The sequence below is a fragment of the Globicephala melas genome, chromosome 8 (genome assembly GCF_963455315.2).
Source record: "Globicephala melas chromosome 8, mGloMel1.2, whole genome shotgun sequence".
In the NCBI taxonomy this organism is placed as follows: domain Eukaryota; kingdom Metazoa; phylum Chordata; class Mammalia; order Artiodactyla; family Delphinidae; genus Globicephala; species Globicephala melas.
The window spans coordinates 96,211,864-96,230,442 of record NC_083321.1 but is presented as its reverse complement, the minus strand read 5'-3'; the positions used below and the strand labels follow the sequence as shown (position 1 = coordinate 96,230,442).

The following is an 18,579-nucleotide window of genomic DNA, read 5'->3' as shown; positions in this document are numbered from 1 at the left end:
ATGCTAATTAATGCCAATTAATGATTCAGGCAGTAAAATGTCTGACATTTATAATGTCACTCCTCCTTAACTAGAAGATCTTCCCTTCTCCACCTGTCTAAATTTTATGCATCCTTCAAGGCCCTACTCAGAATATACTTCGGAGATGAAGCCTTTTCAGATACCTCCTGCCATAATGATCTGTTTCCTTTGAGCTGAGCTCATGGTAAATATTTATTGCCTAAAATATTCAGTGGGCAATTAATCAATCACATATTGGCATGGATTCTTTTCATTTTTGTCCCATTATTAACTCATGCATAGTGTTGTGATTTTCTTTTGTTTGTTTAATCTCTTTAGACTGTATAGCTCTTGAGGGTAAGAACCATATCACAATGCTTCTTTCTATCATGGACTGGAACTTTGCACATAATTGGCACTCAATGAATATGCTAATCAGTGAGTTTTCTAATCACTTCTGATTGTGCATATCAAATGTATTTTATAAAGTATGAAAAGCAGGTGTATTAATAAACTCAGATCAGAGTAGTTACAAACAAAAATGCATCATAGCCACCACTGAATTACTAATTATGTCTACCTCTCCATGGGGATTCCAAAAGTAAGAGATCACATGGCAGGGCAATGAATCAGTAACAGAGCCAGAAATACTTGCTTCTGAGCACAAGCTAAATTCTTCTGCAAAAACTACAGCCACAGTAGACTTAATACTGAATATATAACTTTGGTATCTATACTATACTATATGTCTTATATGCAAGAGTTAATAATTTCTGCCATACTTCAGACCAATAGGCACAGTGTAGTAACTAAAGAGGAATACATGCGCATTGCTGGTGAGACTGTAGAATGGAGCAGCTGCTGTAGGAAACAGTGGGACAGTGCCTCAAAAGATTAAACGTGGATTTACCATATGACCCAGAAATCCCACTTCTAGGTATATACCAAAAGAACTGAAAGCAGGGACTTGAATAGCTATTTGTACACCAATATTCATAGCAGCATTATTCACAATAGCCAAAGGATGGAAACAATCCAAATATCCATAGGCAGATGAATGGATAAGCAAAACGTAGTATGTACATACAATGGAATATTACTCAGCTTTGAAAAGGCAATTCTGACACATGCTACAACATGGATGAACCTTGAAGACATAACACTAAGTGAAGTATGCCAGACACAAAAGGACAAATCCTATGCGATTCCACTTATATGCGGCATCCAGAGTAGTCACATTCACAGAGACAGAAAGTAGAATGATAGTTGCCAGGGGCTGGGGAGAGTGGGGAACAGGGAGTTATTGATTAATGGGTACAGAGTTTCAGTTTGGGGACAAAAAAGTTCTCGAGATGGACAGTGGTGATGGTGGTACAGCAATGTGACTGTACTTAATGCCACTGATCTGTACATTTAAAATTGGTTAAAATGGTACATGTTATATATATTTTACCACAATAAAAATACTTCAAAAAATAGGGAATAAATAAAATATGTTACACTAAAAAAAAAAAAAAGATAAATACAGGTCAAGTCCAAAATGTCTGATTCTTACTCCCTCAGCACAGTTATCAAATTAATGCCAACAATTCACTTAAGGATCTTACACAGTAAATGAGGGATAAATTAGCCAAGTCTCAATAAATGCATTTTGTACGAGATATGATTTATAATGTATACAATCTTACATTTTTCTTGGATTCCTTTACTGGTGTTCACATGGAAAAATATCACTAATGGATGAGGGATTAATAGAGTTAACATTTAAACTACAATCTCCAAAGGGACTTGCCTTTATAAAATGTATGCCTTAAGTTACTAATAGTACCTATGAGAAAATATGATCCTCATATAAGTCACAATAATAAGGGTTTAATAATCTAGACCTGTTTCCAACATTTTAAGAATCATGATTCTTTCCTAAAATGCTTTTTTTTCCATTTACCTATAACTAAATAATACCATGTTATAAATAAAATAAAAATATTCTCAAAAATGAACTATCTTCATTGAGATAATGGCACCCATCAACCAGAACTTAGTATTTGAGAGATTCTTTGAATTAAATCATTATTTTAAAATAAAATGTTATAAATATATGTCTAAGCATAAGAGGGAAGGGAGAGTGCTAAAGTTCCTGAAAAACTGCCTCCCCAGACTTCATAATACAGTTGAGCCTCATTATTAGCAAATTCTTTATTTGCAAATTCACCTACTCAAATTAATTTGTAACCCCAAAATCAATACCTGCAACGTTTTCACAGTCATTTGCAGATACTTGCAGAGTAAGAAAAACTTTGAGTCACCTGACGGACGTGTACATTTCCAGCTGAGACAGAACAGGGCGTCGCTCTGCCTTCTTGTTTCAGCTCTCATACTGTAAACAAGTGTCCTTTTCACGGTCTATTCAGTGCCAGGGTTTTCATATTTTTGTGCTTTTTTGTTGATTTTACGATTGAAAAAGGCCCCTCAGTGCGAGGCTGTGTCCCTAAGCACAGGAAAGTTGTGATGTGCCTTATGGAGAAAATAGGTATTAGATGAGATTTATTCTATCTAACTATAGTGCTGTTCACTATGAATCCAAAGTTAATGAATCAACAATATATTGAATAAGGTGTCTTTAAACAGAAACACATATAAAACAAAGTCAGTGTATATATGTCCATGCCATTCTCTCACTTCGTCCCAGCTTACCCTTCCCCCTCCCCATGTCCTCAAGTCCATTCTCCACGTCTGCATCTTTATTCCTGTCCTGCCCCTAGGTTCTTCAGAATCATTTTACATATATACACTACCAAATGTAAAATAGCTAGCTAGTGGGAAGCAGCCGCATAGCACAGGGAGGAGATCAGCTCAGTGCTTTGCGTCCACCTAGAGGGGTGGGATAGGGAGGGAGGGAGGGAGGGAGATGCAAGAGGGAGGAGATATGGGGATATATGTATACATATAGCTGATTCACTTTGTTATACAGCAGAAACTAACACACCATTGTAAAGCAACTATACTCCAATAAAGATGTTTTAAAAAAAAAATAAAAAGTCAGGTATTGATGACTTGACGAAAATGTTGTGTGCAATGACTGGCAGGACCCTAACCCTCCACTTCCCCTGGGAGCAATGGTTCCGTATTCACTAATTCGGTGTTCACGGCAACTTTACATAAGTACCATGAATAACAAGAATCAACTGTACTTTGTAAAGAAAACTCTGGAGGAAAAAAAAATAGATCAGTGGAATTGAAAAGAGAGCCCAGAAACAGGTCTATGTAAATGTACCTGCAAGCATCATAGACATCAGTAAGAAAAGGTTAAACTACACAAGAACTGTCCCAGGACAAGTGAACATAAATCTGGGAAAAATGAAAGGGAATCCTCATCTCACAACACAGAAAAATTCAATCCAGCTAAAATGTGGAAAGCAAACTTTATTCCTATGAGAAGAAAATAGTTATTTTTTTTTAAATAGGAAAAGAGCTCTAAGATCTTGATTTAGGGAAATATTTCATAAGCAAAATGCAAAAAGGAACCATAAAGGAGAAGTCAAATGAAAAACTTTTGATCATCAAAAGACTTTAAACACAGAAAGAGACAAGCCAAAAACTGGAAGATAATTGCAACACATGTAACTAACATGGGGGAACTCCTAAAACCAATAAGAAAAAGGCAAACAACTCAATAGAAAAATGGAAAAGACATGAACAAGTATTTAAAAGAAGATAAAATTCAAAAGACTGATAAATATATGTAAAAGATGTTCAAGTTCAATAATTCAGAAACAGAAATTAAAATCTCAACAAACTATCATTTTATATAAATTAGCAAAACTTAAAAATTCTGACAATACCAAGTGCTAGAGAAAATGTGGAAGAATAGGAACTCTTCTATTGCTAGTGAGAGTACAAATACCTTGGAAAACCATTCATCATTGTCTAGTGAAGCTGAAGATGCACATTCCCTGTGACCCAGAAATCCTCCTTCTCAGTGTAAACTCTACCGGAACTTGTAATGTGCACCAGGAGAAAAGTACAAGAATGTCCACAGCAACGGTATTGTTTGAAATTACAAAAATCCTGACCAAAAAAAATGCCCTTATGTGCAAGAACAGGCAATTGGATACATTGCATTATATTCATAAAATGAAATGTTTCCACAGCAACAACACATAATACTTGATCATTTGCTATGATTGTTTCCTAATCAACGTGAGTGACTTTTAAAAACACCGTTAAATGGATAAAATAATCACAAGAATATATACAGCACAATCCCACTTAAACAAAATCAAAAAAATAGAAGATTAATCATCGTATTGTTTAGCGTTACATACATAGGTGATAATTGTAAAGAAAAGTCAGAGAATAAACACGAAATTCAGAACTGTGGTACCCTTGGAGGGTGGGGGTGTATCGTCGGAGAGAGGCACACGGGAGGCAAAAGCAGAATTCTTAATTCCCTCCTCAAACCTGCTTCCTCCTCCACCAAGTCCCCACCTCCAGAGTTACATTTTTCTCTTCCTCTCACATCCCCGTAATTAACTAACCTCTAAAACACCCCAATTCTGCCCAATTCTTGCCATTTCCTCTACTTTACTCTGGGTTAAGCCTCCATCAACCCCTCGCTAGGACTGTTGCAATAGCTTCCTCCCACGTCACTCATGACCATATAATTCATTCTCCAAGATCATCCAAGTGATCTTTTCAAAATCTAAGTCAAATCACGTCCTTTAAACTGTCCAAAAGCTTCCCTTCACACTCAGAATAAAATCCAAATCTTTATCATAGCCTTCGGGGCTTCATTTTATCTGTTCTGTGCTTACTTCTCTAAACTTACCTCCTCCCACCCTTTTCTTAGCCCACTAGGTTTCAGCCAGCATGGCTTTCTACTTCTCAAACCTGCCAAGCTGATTCCCCCTCTTAAGGCTTTTACAGGAATGCCCTTTTCCTGGCTCTCGGTTTAGCTGGCTTCATCTCAGCATTTGAGCCTCAAATAAATGTAAGCACAAATGTTACCTTCTCAGGGAAGCCGCCTCTAACCAGCCCATTAAAAATGGCGCCACTGCCACCGGCAATCACTTATCACCTCACCCTCTTTCATTCTTGACAGCACTTATCCCGATCTATTAATTTAGTGATAAACTCCACCCAGAACCAAAGTCCCACAAAAGCAGGGATCTGTCAGTCCAGTTCGGTGTGGTACGAAGCAGTGTCAGGCGCATGGCAACAAATATCTGTCGGCTGAACAAAAAAGTGAATTTTTACTTTGAATAAATATGAAGTAGTATTTTCTGACAGTGACATGAAAACCACGAAAACCAGTGAGAGGTATTACAGATGGAAAGAAACTTTGCAAATCACTGGAAAAGCATTAATCTAAGAGGAATTTTAGTTGAAGCCTTTTCTCAACAGTACTAGTAATAGATCACATTCCTAAGGACCATTAACGAATGATTAGTGAAAGTTTCATATAGCCAGAGTCCTGAGTTATGGAGGGGTGGCATCTATTTAACTCTCCTAATTCAACCTGAGTTCAGTTATGAATCTGCACTGAAATTTGAGCAAGTTATTTACCTCTCTACGCCTGCTCTCTCATTTGTAAAATGAAACTATTAATAGCTATTTCATAGAGTCATTGTGAAGTTTAAATGAAAAAAAAAAGTGTTTAAAGCATCTAGCTGCACCTGGCCTAGCAAGTGGTCAATAAATTGTAGTTATTATTATGAAAACTGCGTAGGAAAGTCCAGAAAAATGGGAGAGCTTATGAGTCAAATAACCCCCAGGCACCTTCTGCTTCTAGCGGAGGTAGACTAATTATATACAATGTACTGGGACCATAGGCCAGGACTAAGTCCTTTTCCCTCCAAAAAGAAGACCAATGTACACAAGGGTAATACGTAAGTATGGACAAAGCACTTTGAGAACACCAAGGGAGTGACTCTCTTCAAGAAGGTCAGCCACACATAAACCTGAGTCTTAAAAGAGGTCACAGGAATTCCTAGATGAAAAATAAGGGGGAAAAGGCACAAATAAGTGAAAGTGAGAAATGCAGTGCGGCTGGTGTGCAGTGTGAGGGAGAAGGGCTGGGAGATGAAGATGTGCCTGCAGGACCAGATGGCAAGAGGCTAAGGTCCTCTGTTTCCAAGTCTGCACTTTATCCTTCAGGGAGATGAAGGGTGGGGGGGAAATCTAACATGTTAATTTGGTACCAATCCTTCTAAAGAAGGCAAAACACATTTTTATGAATTTAAACCTAAACACCATATAGGTCCACCAACTGTTATGTCTAAAATGGAAAATAAATGTTAAGCCTAAATTCTTGAAAACACGAGCAATTTGCTTAACAATGACCGACACAATCTGTTCTCAAGTTTCATTACTTTGATGAGCCTTGTTACCATGATCATCATGACAAAAGCAGAAAATATCTATTGAGTTCACTATTTACCTTGTAGTATGTTGTTTTTTATGTGATATCATTCAATTCTCACAACACCTTTATAAAAGGTACTATTATTAACCCCATTTTATACATCGGAAAACTAAAGCAAAGAGAGGCTAGTCAGATGGCTAGTGAGTGGAAGAAGATTCAAATCTAGGCTGCCTGACTCCAAAGCCCTCAAATTAAACCAATATGCTGAACTGAAACTGCTCAGTTCATTTACATCATTTGCTAAAAAAACTGTATGTGTACCTACTGTATTTTAAAGCATCACAGCTAGGTCAGCAATTCTCAAGTTTTACTGTACATTAGAAGCACCTGGGCAGATTCCTAGATTCTGATTCAGTAAGTCTAGGGCAGAACTTCCAGAGATCCGCAATTTTAACCATTAGTTCAATCAATTCTGATTCACTTGATCATAGTTCATTCTGATCACCATGAACTATCCTGTGATAAAACGTGTGCTAGATGTCCTAGAGATCTGAGTATATTTGAGCTTCTGTCTCCATGAGTTTACAATCTAAAAGAGACAGGAACAAGATACACAAACAGTAAATACAAAGCAATACAGGAAAAGCAATATAAACAAAACGGCAAGAGAGACTTCAAGGAAGAAGGATCATCTGTAATGAAATGAAGATGAGTAGGATTTCATGAAGAAAGGGAACATGCTTCCCACAGACTCTCAGGAATAATGTTACATACAAAGGAAGGTACGACGGGTAGACAGCTTGGCAGGAGCAGAGGATCTGCGTTTAGGAATGCAAAAATAATGTCAGTAAAAAGTAGAGGCTGTAGAATGCCCTCAACGTCAAACTAAACACTATGGGCTTTATTCAGTGCTGGCACTGGGAAACCGCTAATGGTTTTTGAAGAGGGAAATTATAAATGACAGCAATATTCTTTGGCAGAGTACTCTGATGAAGCTATGCAAGGTCAAGCAGATGGAGAACGGGAACAGTTAGGCTGTTAGCATTCCAATCCCAAAGAGGTAAAAGCTAGAACACAGTAGTGGCAAAGAAAAAGGGAAGAACGGTACCTCAACAATGAATTGCATGCAGGGCAAAGGCAACAATCACAGCTAAATGATTTCTTCACCCCTTAAGTCCAAACTGTATTACTATCAGTTTTGTATTACTCTTTACAACTTTTTCTGTACAGCCAACTAGGCCCAAAATATAGAGTTCACTTATTTAAAACACAGCCCACGACTAAGATGTCAGCTAACAGGTCTCTGAGCAGCCAAAATACATGTCACATAGTTGATACACTAAAAAAAAAGTATTTATATATATATTGTATTTAACATATATATAAATGAAAGAACATTATTCAGAGCTATATAATCTCATTCTACGCAAAGTTCTAACAAAGGTAAGCGTCTAATTTCCAAACCCACAGCAGTTTGGAAGCAAATATTAGAAAGGGAAAAGAGCCTGCTATAAATGGAAATACTTAAAGAGTCTGAGGTTCAAGAGAAGAAATGAAAACTATAAAAAAGCACACACAATCACTCAGGGTAAATTCTCCACAACTGTTTATTGACAGGTACACGTGATTCCCAGAAAAATGAAATTAATGAGAATCTTCCTTAATGTCCCAAACACCTACCACAAAAAGAAAACTTTTAAAACATTCTTTAAAGAGAAATATTTTAAAACAAATATTTACCTGATTAGAAGGTAATTTTTAAAGGACGGCTGATACATGCCAGCACAGCCCCTCTCATCAGTAACCAAGACATAGTCAATAGTTAGAGGTAAGAAAGATATATTTTATAACACACAAAGTTTGAAGATAATAAGAGTGCTTTCATAAGGCATCTAATCAAGAATGTGGTCCCACTGGTAAACTTTAATTTGGGCAATACTTTCCTAATGGCTGTGCCTTTGAATTCCATGTTCCAAATAATACAAAGGCATCCTCAACAAAAACTAAAACTATTAAACTGGTCTTAAATACACCCTATAAATGTACCTACTGAAGTTAGGCAACATCATTTGACACTCAACGCCCTGTAACAACAGGCTGTGTGACAACTTTTAAAAGGACTTTAAACACGGCAACACATGAAGGCCTCTCACTTTGTTTACCAACACTCATTAACATTTATTATAATACTACTCATACAAGGACCTCACCTATTTTATAAACAGATGAAAACGCCATTTTTATGGGGTGAATTAAGATGTTAACTGAATCAAAGTTATACTTAAGTTTATGATTAAGTTACTAAAGCCATGAACCTGCACCTTTAATCATGTAGAAAAAGTATACCATACATTAATTATTGGAGTAAGGAAGTGTGGGTTTCAGCTTGAGATTTTTTAAACAGCAGAAAAGCAAAATTAGTGTATTAACACTGTAAGATTAAAATAAAATTACCTTAAAGATGCTGTAGGGATGAATCAACTATATGGAACTAGGCCTCTCATATTTCTCAGACCCAGCAAAGGACAGAGAAAATTAAAGCACACACTTATTTCAAAAATTTCACAAATGATCAGGCAACATTAAGCTATCAAAGGTTAAGATTATGGTACAATTTGCTACCCCTTATAAATATGTAAACAAATGAAGCAGTCCGTCGCATCAGGTGGGCTCCACTCTACCTCCCATCCATCTCCTTGTAATCATCCTTGCTCTCTAGAAACATACATGAAGACACTAATTGAAGCCAAAGAAATGTGCCTTGGCGAGAGTGCCTGCCAAACTGCAACTTGTGACCCACATAACAATTTAGTGGATTTAGTCAGCATTTTTTAATGGAAAAGAATGAAATATAATAGAAATGATCAGTATGCATCATAAGTAACAAGGGTAAATACTGCTTTGTGAAACTTTTGTCGGTATGTACTAGATCATGATGTAAAATGTGCTTCTAACTATGGAGCAAAAAGTTTGAAAGCTCCTACCCTAGAGATTTAGGTCAAATGCCTCAGGACTCAAAGGCTGAATGTCTTCATTAGTCCTCCGAACCTACACATAATCTCTTAGCTCAAGATGGACTGTGGAAACCAATTTAAGAGCTCCAGGGCAGCATAAAAAGAATGGGGACATGCCTCAACTAAACCTGTATCTGGACCTGAAAGAACTGCTAACTTCCCCAAACAACAGACCTAGGCGGTGCCTACAAGCTTCTGGTAGCTTAGCAACCTTCAGAGTAGAGCTCCTCCTTCCTCCACTGACTATAAACAGTTCTAGTCTTCCAACCAACTTTCCTGAACTACAACTTCTAGAACACTGTGCCCCAAGAGAAGACAGTATTAAATCTCCTTCTCGCTTCACCAATTCCCAGTATGTCTTCCTAGAAGAGGACCTTGTACTCTGTGTACTCCCCATTCTCAGCGAAGAATGAAGCTCCTCACAGATTCTTACCCTCCCCCTTTCCCAGATCCCAGGACGGGGCACCCTCCTCCCAGGCCCCATCCTACTCCAAGCGCCTCACTGTCAGTTAATTGTCTTGGGGGCAAAATGATTCTCCCAAAAGTCCTTATTAAACTACCGCATCCTTCTACCAGACCCCGGAAGGGGCAGGCCTAGAGTTCCAAGAGCCTGGGAATGCCAGTCCGCTCCTTGCCCCACCAAACCTCCCTCGGGAAACGTCCTTTATTTTATTTTTGATTTTTTGATTTTTTTTTTTTTTGCTTCAGTGGTTCAGAGGCAAGTTTCCTATTTCCCCAGCAGCCCCCGAGTCGTCTCCATCTCCTACCAGCCAGGGGGCATCTCCTCATCTCCCACGCCCCCGGGACACAGTGATTAGTCCGGATTCTCAGGAATTCGGACAGGCTCCCCCCAGACGCCCTCCTCCAACCCGGGCCCCGACTCCCTCTCCCAGCCCAGGCCCTCCCCGCGCCGCCTCAGCCCAGGCCCGGCCCCATCTTCCCTCCGACCGGGCAGATGTCCCATCCTCCCCTTCTCCCACGCAGGCCTCGTCCCGCTCCGACTTCTTCCCGCTGTTTCCTCGTACGGCACCCCGGCTCCGGAGGGGAGCCCCTCGGGCCTCGAGAACCCGGCGGAGCCGGCAGGCCCGGGCTCCACTCACCCCTCAGCCCGGGAGGCGGGGGAGCTGCTGCGGCGGCTCCTCGGGCTGCGCCTCTCCTCCCCCCTCCCGGCCGCAGCCGTGGCCGCCGCTCAGCCTCCGGCCTGCTCCCGGCCGGCTGCAGACCGGATCCGCTTCACCTCGTCCCCCACTCCGGCCGCCGGAGCCCAGTGTCCTGCATTGACCCGGAAGCAGCTTTCCCGGCCCAACAACAACACGTGACCCCGTCGCACGTGTCACGTCCGCTGCGTGAATGGGAGGGGGCGCCGGAGGAGCGGGTCCTCCCCGACCGAGCTGGGGTTGCCATGGCGACGGGGATGTCTGTGCCGGCCTGGTCGACCCTAGAAACACACCTCATCTACTCTTTTTCTTGCCCGTCATGAGGGGACACCCTGGGTGCAAAGGATGAGTACAAATTGTCAAATCAGAGTGGAATAGGGGCAGGTCAGAGCAGAGCCCGGGCCTCTGCGAGGGTGCTGTCTTACAGAAAAGGAGCGTTAAGTTGAACCTTCCAGACTTACTTAGGATTTTGTCCTGATTCTGTCACTAGTTTGCCGTGTGACCCTGATCAATTCACTTACTGTCTCTGTCTTCAGTGTCCTCAATAGCGAGCTCTAGGCTGTAATCTAATACAGTCCCAAGATGCTTTTGTGTAAGGATGCGGTAGCACTCTGGCCTTTATTCTGTGTCCTCTTCACAGGGCCTGTGGCATCCTGAGCTTTTGGTGCTCCAACACCTTCGTAGTAATAGCATCTTCCCCTTATTGAGCCCCTTCCAGATAACAGGCACTGTACATATGCTACTTCTAATTTTTACCACCTTCCCAAAGTAGGTATTTTATAGAATTAAAAACTGAACTTCATAGAGGTTAAGTGATCTGCCCAAGACCATTAGTAAAAATGACCAGGCTGAGATTGGAATTCAGGTCAATCTGGCACGAAAGTCAAATCCATGCATTTCACATTATGCCATACTATTGCTCCAGCTCCATACATGTTATGTCTTACTGTTTAGCTGTGATTGCTCAGTACTTCTTTGACCATTTCTTTTGCAGGAATGTACATGACATAGGGATGATGCTGGCTGATCCTGAAGAGAATTCAGCCTTATAAGGATATTTTAGCTGAAGAGCTAGGAGTTGACAAGGTCTACGTGCATACGTTGTGTGTGCTTTCATGTAGTGTGTGTCAGGGAGCAGGTGAGGAGTTGTGATGTGCATGCACGTGTATTTATTGGTTCATAGAGTGGGGAAGACAAAATTCTTTACAAGGGACTCAGTGGCAGTTCCTGGGGACTTACTTCTCTTATTGTACTTTGTTTTGATTTGTCCCATTGGTAGGGCTTAGGGAAATTCGAAAAAAAAAAAAAAAAGCCTGAAAGAGATGATTAAAGAAACTGTTCTGGGGCTTCCCTGTTGGCGCAGTGGTTGAGAGTCCGCCTGCCGATGCAGGGGACACAGGTTCGTGGCCCTGTCCGGGAAGATCCCACATGCCGCGGAGCGGCTGGGCCCGTGAGCCATGGCCACTGAGCCTGCGCGTCCGGAGCCTGTGCTCCGCAACGAGAGAGGCCACAACAGTGAGAGGCCCGCGTACTGCAAAAAAAAAAAAAAGAAAGAAAGAAAAGAAACTGTTCTGAGGATCACGGGGAGGGTGAGCCAAGCAGTGGGGCTGAGGTGGGGGCCTCCCTCCTCCTTCTTCAGAGAACAGAGCATCTTTCTGGCACCTTAGGATGGATGGCTTTGGAAGCATCAGGATTGTTGGCATAACCAACATCTAAAGTCGCCTCAGTGGCAAGGATCATGAGAAGAGCTGAGAAGACTATGCACAGAGGAAGAAGAGTGAGGCGGATGCTGCATGGATACTTTACTGATAGACTTACTTGTGAGCTCAGGTACCCTTGGGGACACCCAGGAATATGCAGGAAGTTAGATGTCCTGTGAGCAACTAGGAAAAAAGGCAAGAAATGTGGGTCACTACTGTTCACAAATTCTGTGTACGATGTATATAACTGCATATATGAGTAATGTATATGATTGGGTGTGATTAGATACAGTCAGCCCTCCGTACCCCTGGGGTTCGATATCCACGGGTTCAACCAATCGCAGGTAGAGAATAGAATATTCAGAAAAAAGAAAATTCCAGAAAGTTCCAAAAAGCAAAACTTGAATTTGTTGTGCACAGGCAACTATTTACATGGCACTATTTACATAGCGCTTATACTATATTAGGTAATTTAAGTAATCTAGAGATGATTTAAAGTATACTGGAGGATGTGTGTGGGTTATTTGCAAATACTACACCATTTTATATAAATGGATTTTGGTGTCTGCATCTGTGGATTTTGGTGTCTGCAAAGGTCCTGGAACAATCCCCCACAGATATCGAGAGATGACTGTGTGTGCTTCCATGTTTCTTGGAGATATCCTTGACTTACTTTTCTTTCATTCCCTTCTCTCCCCTTATGGTGCAAACTCCTAAAGACAAGATCAATGTCTCTACCTATACCTGGTCTATCTCCACAAGATAGGCAGAATTATCTTTCTAAAACTCCTGTGTGATCGTGTTCTTCCCTGTCTGCTCTTATTCTACACCGCCCTGTTCAATCTGGTAGGCACTAGCTGTATGTGGTTATTTAAATTTAAATGAATTAAAATTGCATTTCCTGAGTCACATAACACTAGCCACATTTCAGGTGCTCAGTAGCTATATGTGACTAGGACTATCATATTGGACACTGACAATATAGACTATTTTCATCATCACAGAACGTTCTCTTGGGCAGTGCTGCTCTAGACTCTCAAGCCCCCGTGTGTAAGTTCTTTGGGAATTTGCTTCGCTGAACCCTTTGCTTGAAACATTATTCTTCCACCTCCTTGAGACTGAAAATTATATATAATTGCTTATTTTCTTGTCTCCTTGACTAGCACATAAGCCTTAATGAAGGCAGGAGCTAGATCCATCTTCTTCACAGTTGATTCCCTATTATCCCTAAAGGACCGTTATAGACAAGGAGACAGTTGATAGGGAAGTAAAATGAGAGAAAGTAACAGAAAGGCAAATTTCTGGTCATTTTAGTAGAAATTGTTGGTAATTTAATTGTTTTGACCTACAAACAGCAATTTCATATAGTTCAAGCTAATAATAAGGAAGAACTTCTGAAGAATTGGAGTGCTTTAGTGGGTTCTAATGAATTCACCGTTACTGGGATAGGTTAAGCAAAGAATGGGATAGGTTAAGCAAAGGGGAAATCTTTTAGAATGGTGTATAAATAATTCCTGGATCAGTTGGACTAGTTAACTAGTCAACTAGTCCAATTCTAAGATTTTAAGTCTACGGTCCTCCATCCAGCTCTTTAATTCAGGGCTGAGTATGCTATAACAATAATCATAGCTACTTTCTGAGTTTTTATTATGTGCCAAACATGCTCGAGATATTTCACATAGATTATTTCCTTTAATCCTCACAAAGATTTTTTTTTAATTAATTAATTTATTTTTGGCTGCATTGGGTCTTCGTTGCTGCGCATGGGCTTTCTCTCTAGTTGTGGCGAGCGGGGGCTACTCTTCGTTGCAGTGCACAGGCTTCTCGTTGCGTTGGCTTCTCTTGTTGTGGAGCATGAGCTCTAAGCGCGCAGGCTTCAGTAGTTGTGGCACACAGGCTCAGTAGTTGTGGCTCACGGGCTCTAGAGCTCAAGCTCAGTAGTTGTGGCGCACGGGCTTAGTTGCTCCGTGGCATGTGGGATCTTCCCGGACCAGGGCTTGAACCTGTGTCCCCTGCGTTGGCAGGCAGATTCATAACCAGTGCGCCACCCAGGAAGGCCCTTACAATGATTTTTGTGAAGTACATTTGGTGCCATCAGATTTGCCAAGTAAGACTCAGGTTAAGTGATATACCCAGCAACATACAGTTAGTAAATGGCAGAGGCTGAATTCATATTTAGGTCAGTCTGACACCAGAATCTGAGTTCATAATAATGGGATATAGTAATGATGGGCTATAGTTCAACAAGAAGTTTCAGTCAGATTTTTGCATGTTCTTCTAATTCAACAAATGGTTATTTTATAATGGATGTATGTCTTTCACCTAGCTAGGTGGTTTGGGGAAAACAAAGACGGATAAGGCATCGTCCCTAAAATGTAGTTGGAAAGATAATGCATATGCCCAAATAACAGTGATATAGGACAGTTAAATGTCTATTATTTTAAAAGGGGATTTAGGGAGTCATCTTCTTAGCTGAAGACCTCTCCCAAGTAGGCAAAAGGATAAGGACAGAATTATATGAGAATTCAGTATGAACAGCATCAGTACACAAATGGGAACACAGGGGAAGAGAAAAACAACTGCTTCACTTGAAAGAATAATGGCTGGTTTCGAAACTGAGAGTCTGCAATGCTAGTCCTGGTTTTCCCACTAACCAGCCATGTCACTTGATCTCTTTCTGCCTTAGAGCTTTAACTGTCTGATAACCTGAATTGGATAAACAACCATGGTGAATACATATAATATTTTACATGTATATATTTTCAAGAGGAAGTACCATAGTTTCCATGAGATTCCCAGAGAAATCACTACTCGAAAAACTTTTAGCCTACATTACAGCTTTAAATGCTGCAGTTGTGAGATTCTGTATTTTATTTTGGTCAACATTATTGACGTATCTGTCAGGAAATAGACTGTCATGCCAAGCTTAATGACCAAGCAAAAGGCAGAAATATTTTTAATTTAACCTGGAGACTCATACCTAGAACTATTTAGAAAGCAACAGGATTTTCTTACTGGGCAGAATATGGTCTTAAAAAAAAACAATTAGTTCTGCCATGTGCATAAATGGATCAGTCGTAAGAAGCTTAATTATCAAGGAGGCTTTACATTTATTAAGATCATTTGTAACAAATTGCTGGAAACGTCACTAAACCCTCTTAGTTTTTATATTTCTGTGTATATAATATACACAGAGAAAACTGTACATACATGAACAGTTCAATGAATTATCACAAAGCAAAAACCCATGTAGCCACCAGCCTGTCAAGTCATAGAACAAGGCCAGTTTCCCAAAGTCTTCCCCCAGTAACTACACCACCATTCTCCCCAAAGTTAACTACTATTCTTCTAATATTGTAGCTTATTTTTCCATTTTTAAACTATATAAATGAAATCAAATGAGATGACTTCCTTCACTTAACATGGTGAATCTTGCACGTTGTTGCCTATAGCTGAAGTTTATTCATTTTTGTTGTTAAATAGTATTTCATATTATGATCCACCACAATTTATTTATCTGTTCCACTATTGAAGGATGTTTGGGTTGTTTCAGACTTTTGACTATTATGCATAATGCTGCTATGAGCATTCTTGTACTTAATTTTTAGTGCACATATATACACGCTTCTGTTGGGAATATGCTCAGGAGTAAAACTGATGCGTCACAGCTTTAGATTAGCACTGTCTAGTAGAAATATAGTGCAAGTCAGGTCACATATGTAATTGAAAATTTTCTAGTAGCCACATTAAAAACTTAAAACATGAATATTAATCATGTACTTTATTACTCCAATATATCCAAAATGTCATTTTAATGTCATCAATATGAAAATTATTAATTAGGTATTTTACATTCTTTCATATATTGAATCTTCAAAATTCAGTGTGTATTTTACCCTATTACAATTTGTACTATCCACAGCTTAAGTGTTCAGTAACCAAATGTGGTACTAACTATTATTACTACCTCTTAAGTGTTCAATAACAAAATGTGGTACTAACTATTACTACTACTTCTTAAGTGTTCAGTAACCAAATGTGGTACTATTACTACTACTACATTGGGCAGTGCAACTTTGGATTATACTGCCAAACAGTTTTCCAAAGTGCCTGTGCCAATTTACACTTCTGACAGCAGTGTACGAGTTACAATTGTTCCACGTCTTTATCAATACTTGGTATTGTGCGTCTTTTTAATTTTAGTCATTTTGATGCTTGTGTAGTAGTATCTTATTTCGTTTTAATTTGCATTTCCTTAATGATAAGGTGGTTGAGTATCTCTTCCTATGCTTATTGGCCAATTGATACTCTCTTTCATGAAGAGTATATGTCCTTTTATTCTACTGAGTTTGTCTTTTTCTTATTGGTCTGATAAAATTAGTTGAAAAGTATTCTCTCTTTTTCAGTGAAGTAAGTCAGAAAGAGAAAAACAAATATCGTATATTAACGCATATATGTGGAACCTAGAAAAATGGTACAGATGAACCAGTTTGCAGGGCAGAAATAGAGACACAGATGTAGAGAACAAACGTATGGACACCAAGGGGGGAAAGTGACGGGGGGTGGTGGTGGTGGTGGGATGAATTGGGAGATTGGGATTGACATATACACACTAATATGTATAAAATAGATAACTAATAAGAACCTGCTGTATAAAAAATAAAATTAAATTTAAAAATTAAAAAAAAAGTATTCTCTCTTTTTCTATTCCCTGCAAAAATTTGTGTAATATTGACATCATTTGTTCCTTCGATGATTGTTTGAGTTCTCTGGTAAAGCCATTTTGACCTAGAGTTTTTTATATGAAAAGTTTTCAATTACAGATTCAATTTATTTCGTAGTTAGGCATTATTCAAGTTTTCCTACTCTTCCTTACACCCATTTTAGTTAAGTTGTAGTTTTCCAGGAATTTGTTCACTCCGTTTAAGTTTTCAAATGTATTAGCATAAAGTTGTTCATGATATCCTATTATCTTTGTCAGAGCTACAGGACCTATAGTGACATCTCATTTTTATTCTAGGTAATGGTTACTTGTGCCATGTCTTTTTCCTTGATTAATCTCACCAGTTTTTTTGGTCTTCTGAGAAAATCAATTACTGGTTTTGTTGAATCTCTCTGTTATACTTTTCCCTGTTTTATTATTTTCTACTTATTTCTTTATTATTTTCTTCCTTCTGCTCTTATTGGGTATAATTTACTGTTCTTTTTCTAACTTTCTTCTTTTCTCTAATGCATTTAGAACTACATATTTGCCTTTACATACAGCTTTAGTTGATTGCCATAGTTTTGATATGCAGCATTATCATTCAGTTTAAAATATTTTCTAATTTCTTTAGTCCATTGATATGACAGATTACATTAATTGATGTTTTTAATTGAGATATAATAACATACAACATTGTGTAAGTGTTAATTTGATACATTTATATATTGCAATATGTTTACCACCATGGCGTTAGCTAACACCGCCATCATCTCACATAATTATCACTTCTTTTTTTGTGGTGAGGACAGTTAAGATTTAGTCTCTTTGCAGCTTTAAAGTTTAGAATACAGTATTGTTGACTATAATCACTTTTCTGAGCACTAGATCTCCAGAACATATTCATCTTCTAGTTGCAAGTTTAAGTACCCTTAAATAACATCTCCTTAATTCCCCCACTCCCCAGCCCCTGGTAACCAACATTTTACTCTGTTTCTACTACAAGTTTGGCTTTTTCAAACTCTGCATATAAGTGATATCATACATTATTTGTCTTTCACTGTCTGGCTTATCTCATTTAGCATAACACCCTCAAGTTTCATCCATGCTGTTGCAAATGCAGGACTTCCTTCTTTTTCATGGCTGAATAATATTGCATTGTGTATATGTACACCACATCTTCTGTATCCATTTATCCATTGACAGACACTTAGGTTGTTTACATATCTTTGCTACTGTGAATAATGCTGCAATGAACATGGGAGTGCAGGTATCTTTCTGATATCCTGTTTTCATTTCCTTTGGCTAAATACCCAGAAATGAGATTGCTGGATCATATGGTAGTTTGATTTTTAATTTTTTGAGGAATTTCCATACTGTTTTCCCTAGTGGCTGAACCAATTTACATTCCCACCAACAGTTCCTAAGGGTTCCCTTTTCTTCACATCCTCACCAACACTTATCTCTTATCTTCTTGATAATAGTCATTCTAACAAATGTTAGGTGATACCTCATTGTGATTTTGATTTGCATTTTCCTGATGATTAGTGGTGTTGAGTATCTTTCCAGGTACCTGTTGTTCATTTGGATGTCTTCTTTGGAAAAATAGATGTCCGTTGGGAAAAATGCCTGTTCAAGTTTT

The 18,579-nt window shown here is 39.1% G+C and overlaps 1 protein-coding gene across 3 annotated transcripts in view; it reads right to left on the bottom strand.

Moving 5' to 3' along the window:
- Positions 1–10,672, bottom strand: part of LOC115843494 (tubulin-specific chaperone cofactor E-like protein) — a 162,100-nt gene extending 151,428 nt beyond the window's left edge. For 2 of the 3 annotated variants that reach the window (XM_060304204.1, XM_030839563.2), the window contains exon 1: positions 10,479–10,672. The gene's annotated coding sequence lies outside the window, so the exon portion shown is untranslated. Of the gene's footprint in view, positions 1–8,818 lie in introns of all 3 variants that reach the window. The other variant, XM_030839574.2, reaches the window with a different exon arrangement.
- Positions 10,673–18,579: the final 7,907 nt, after the last annotated feature.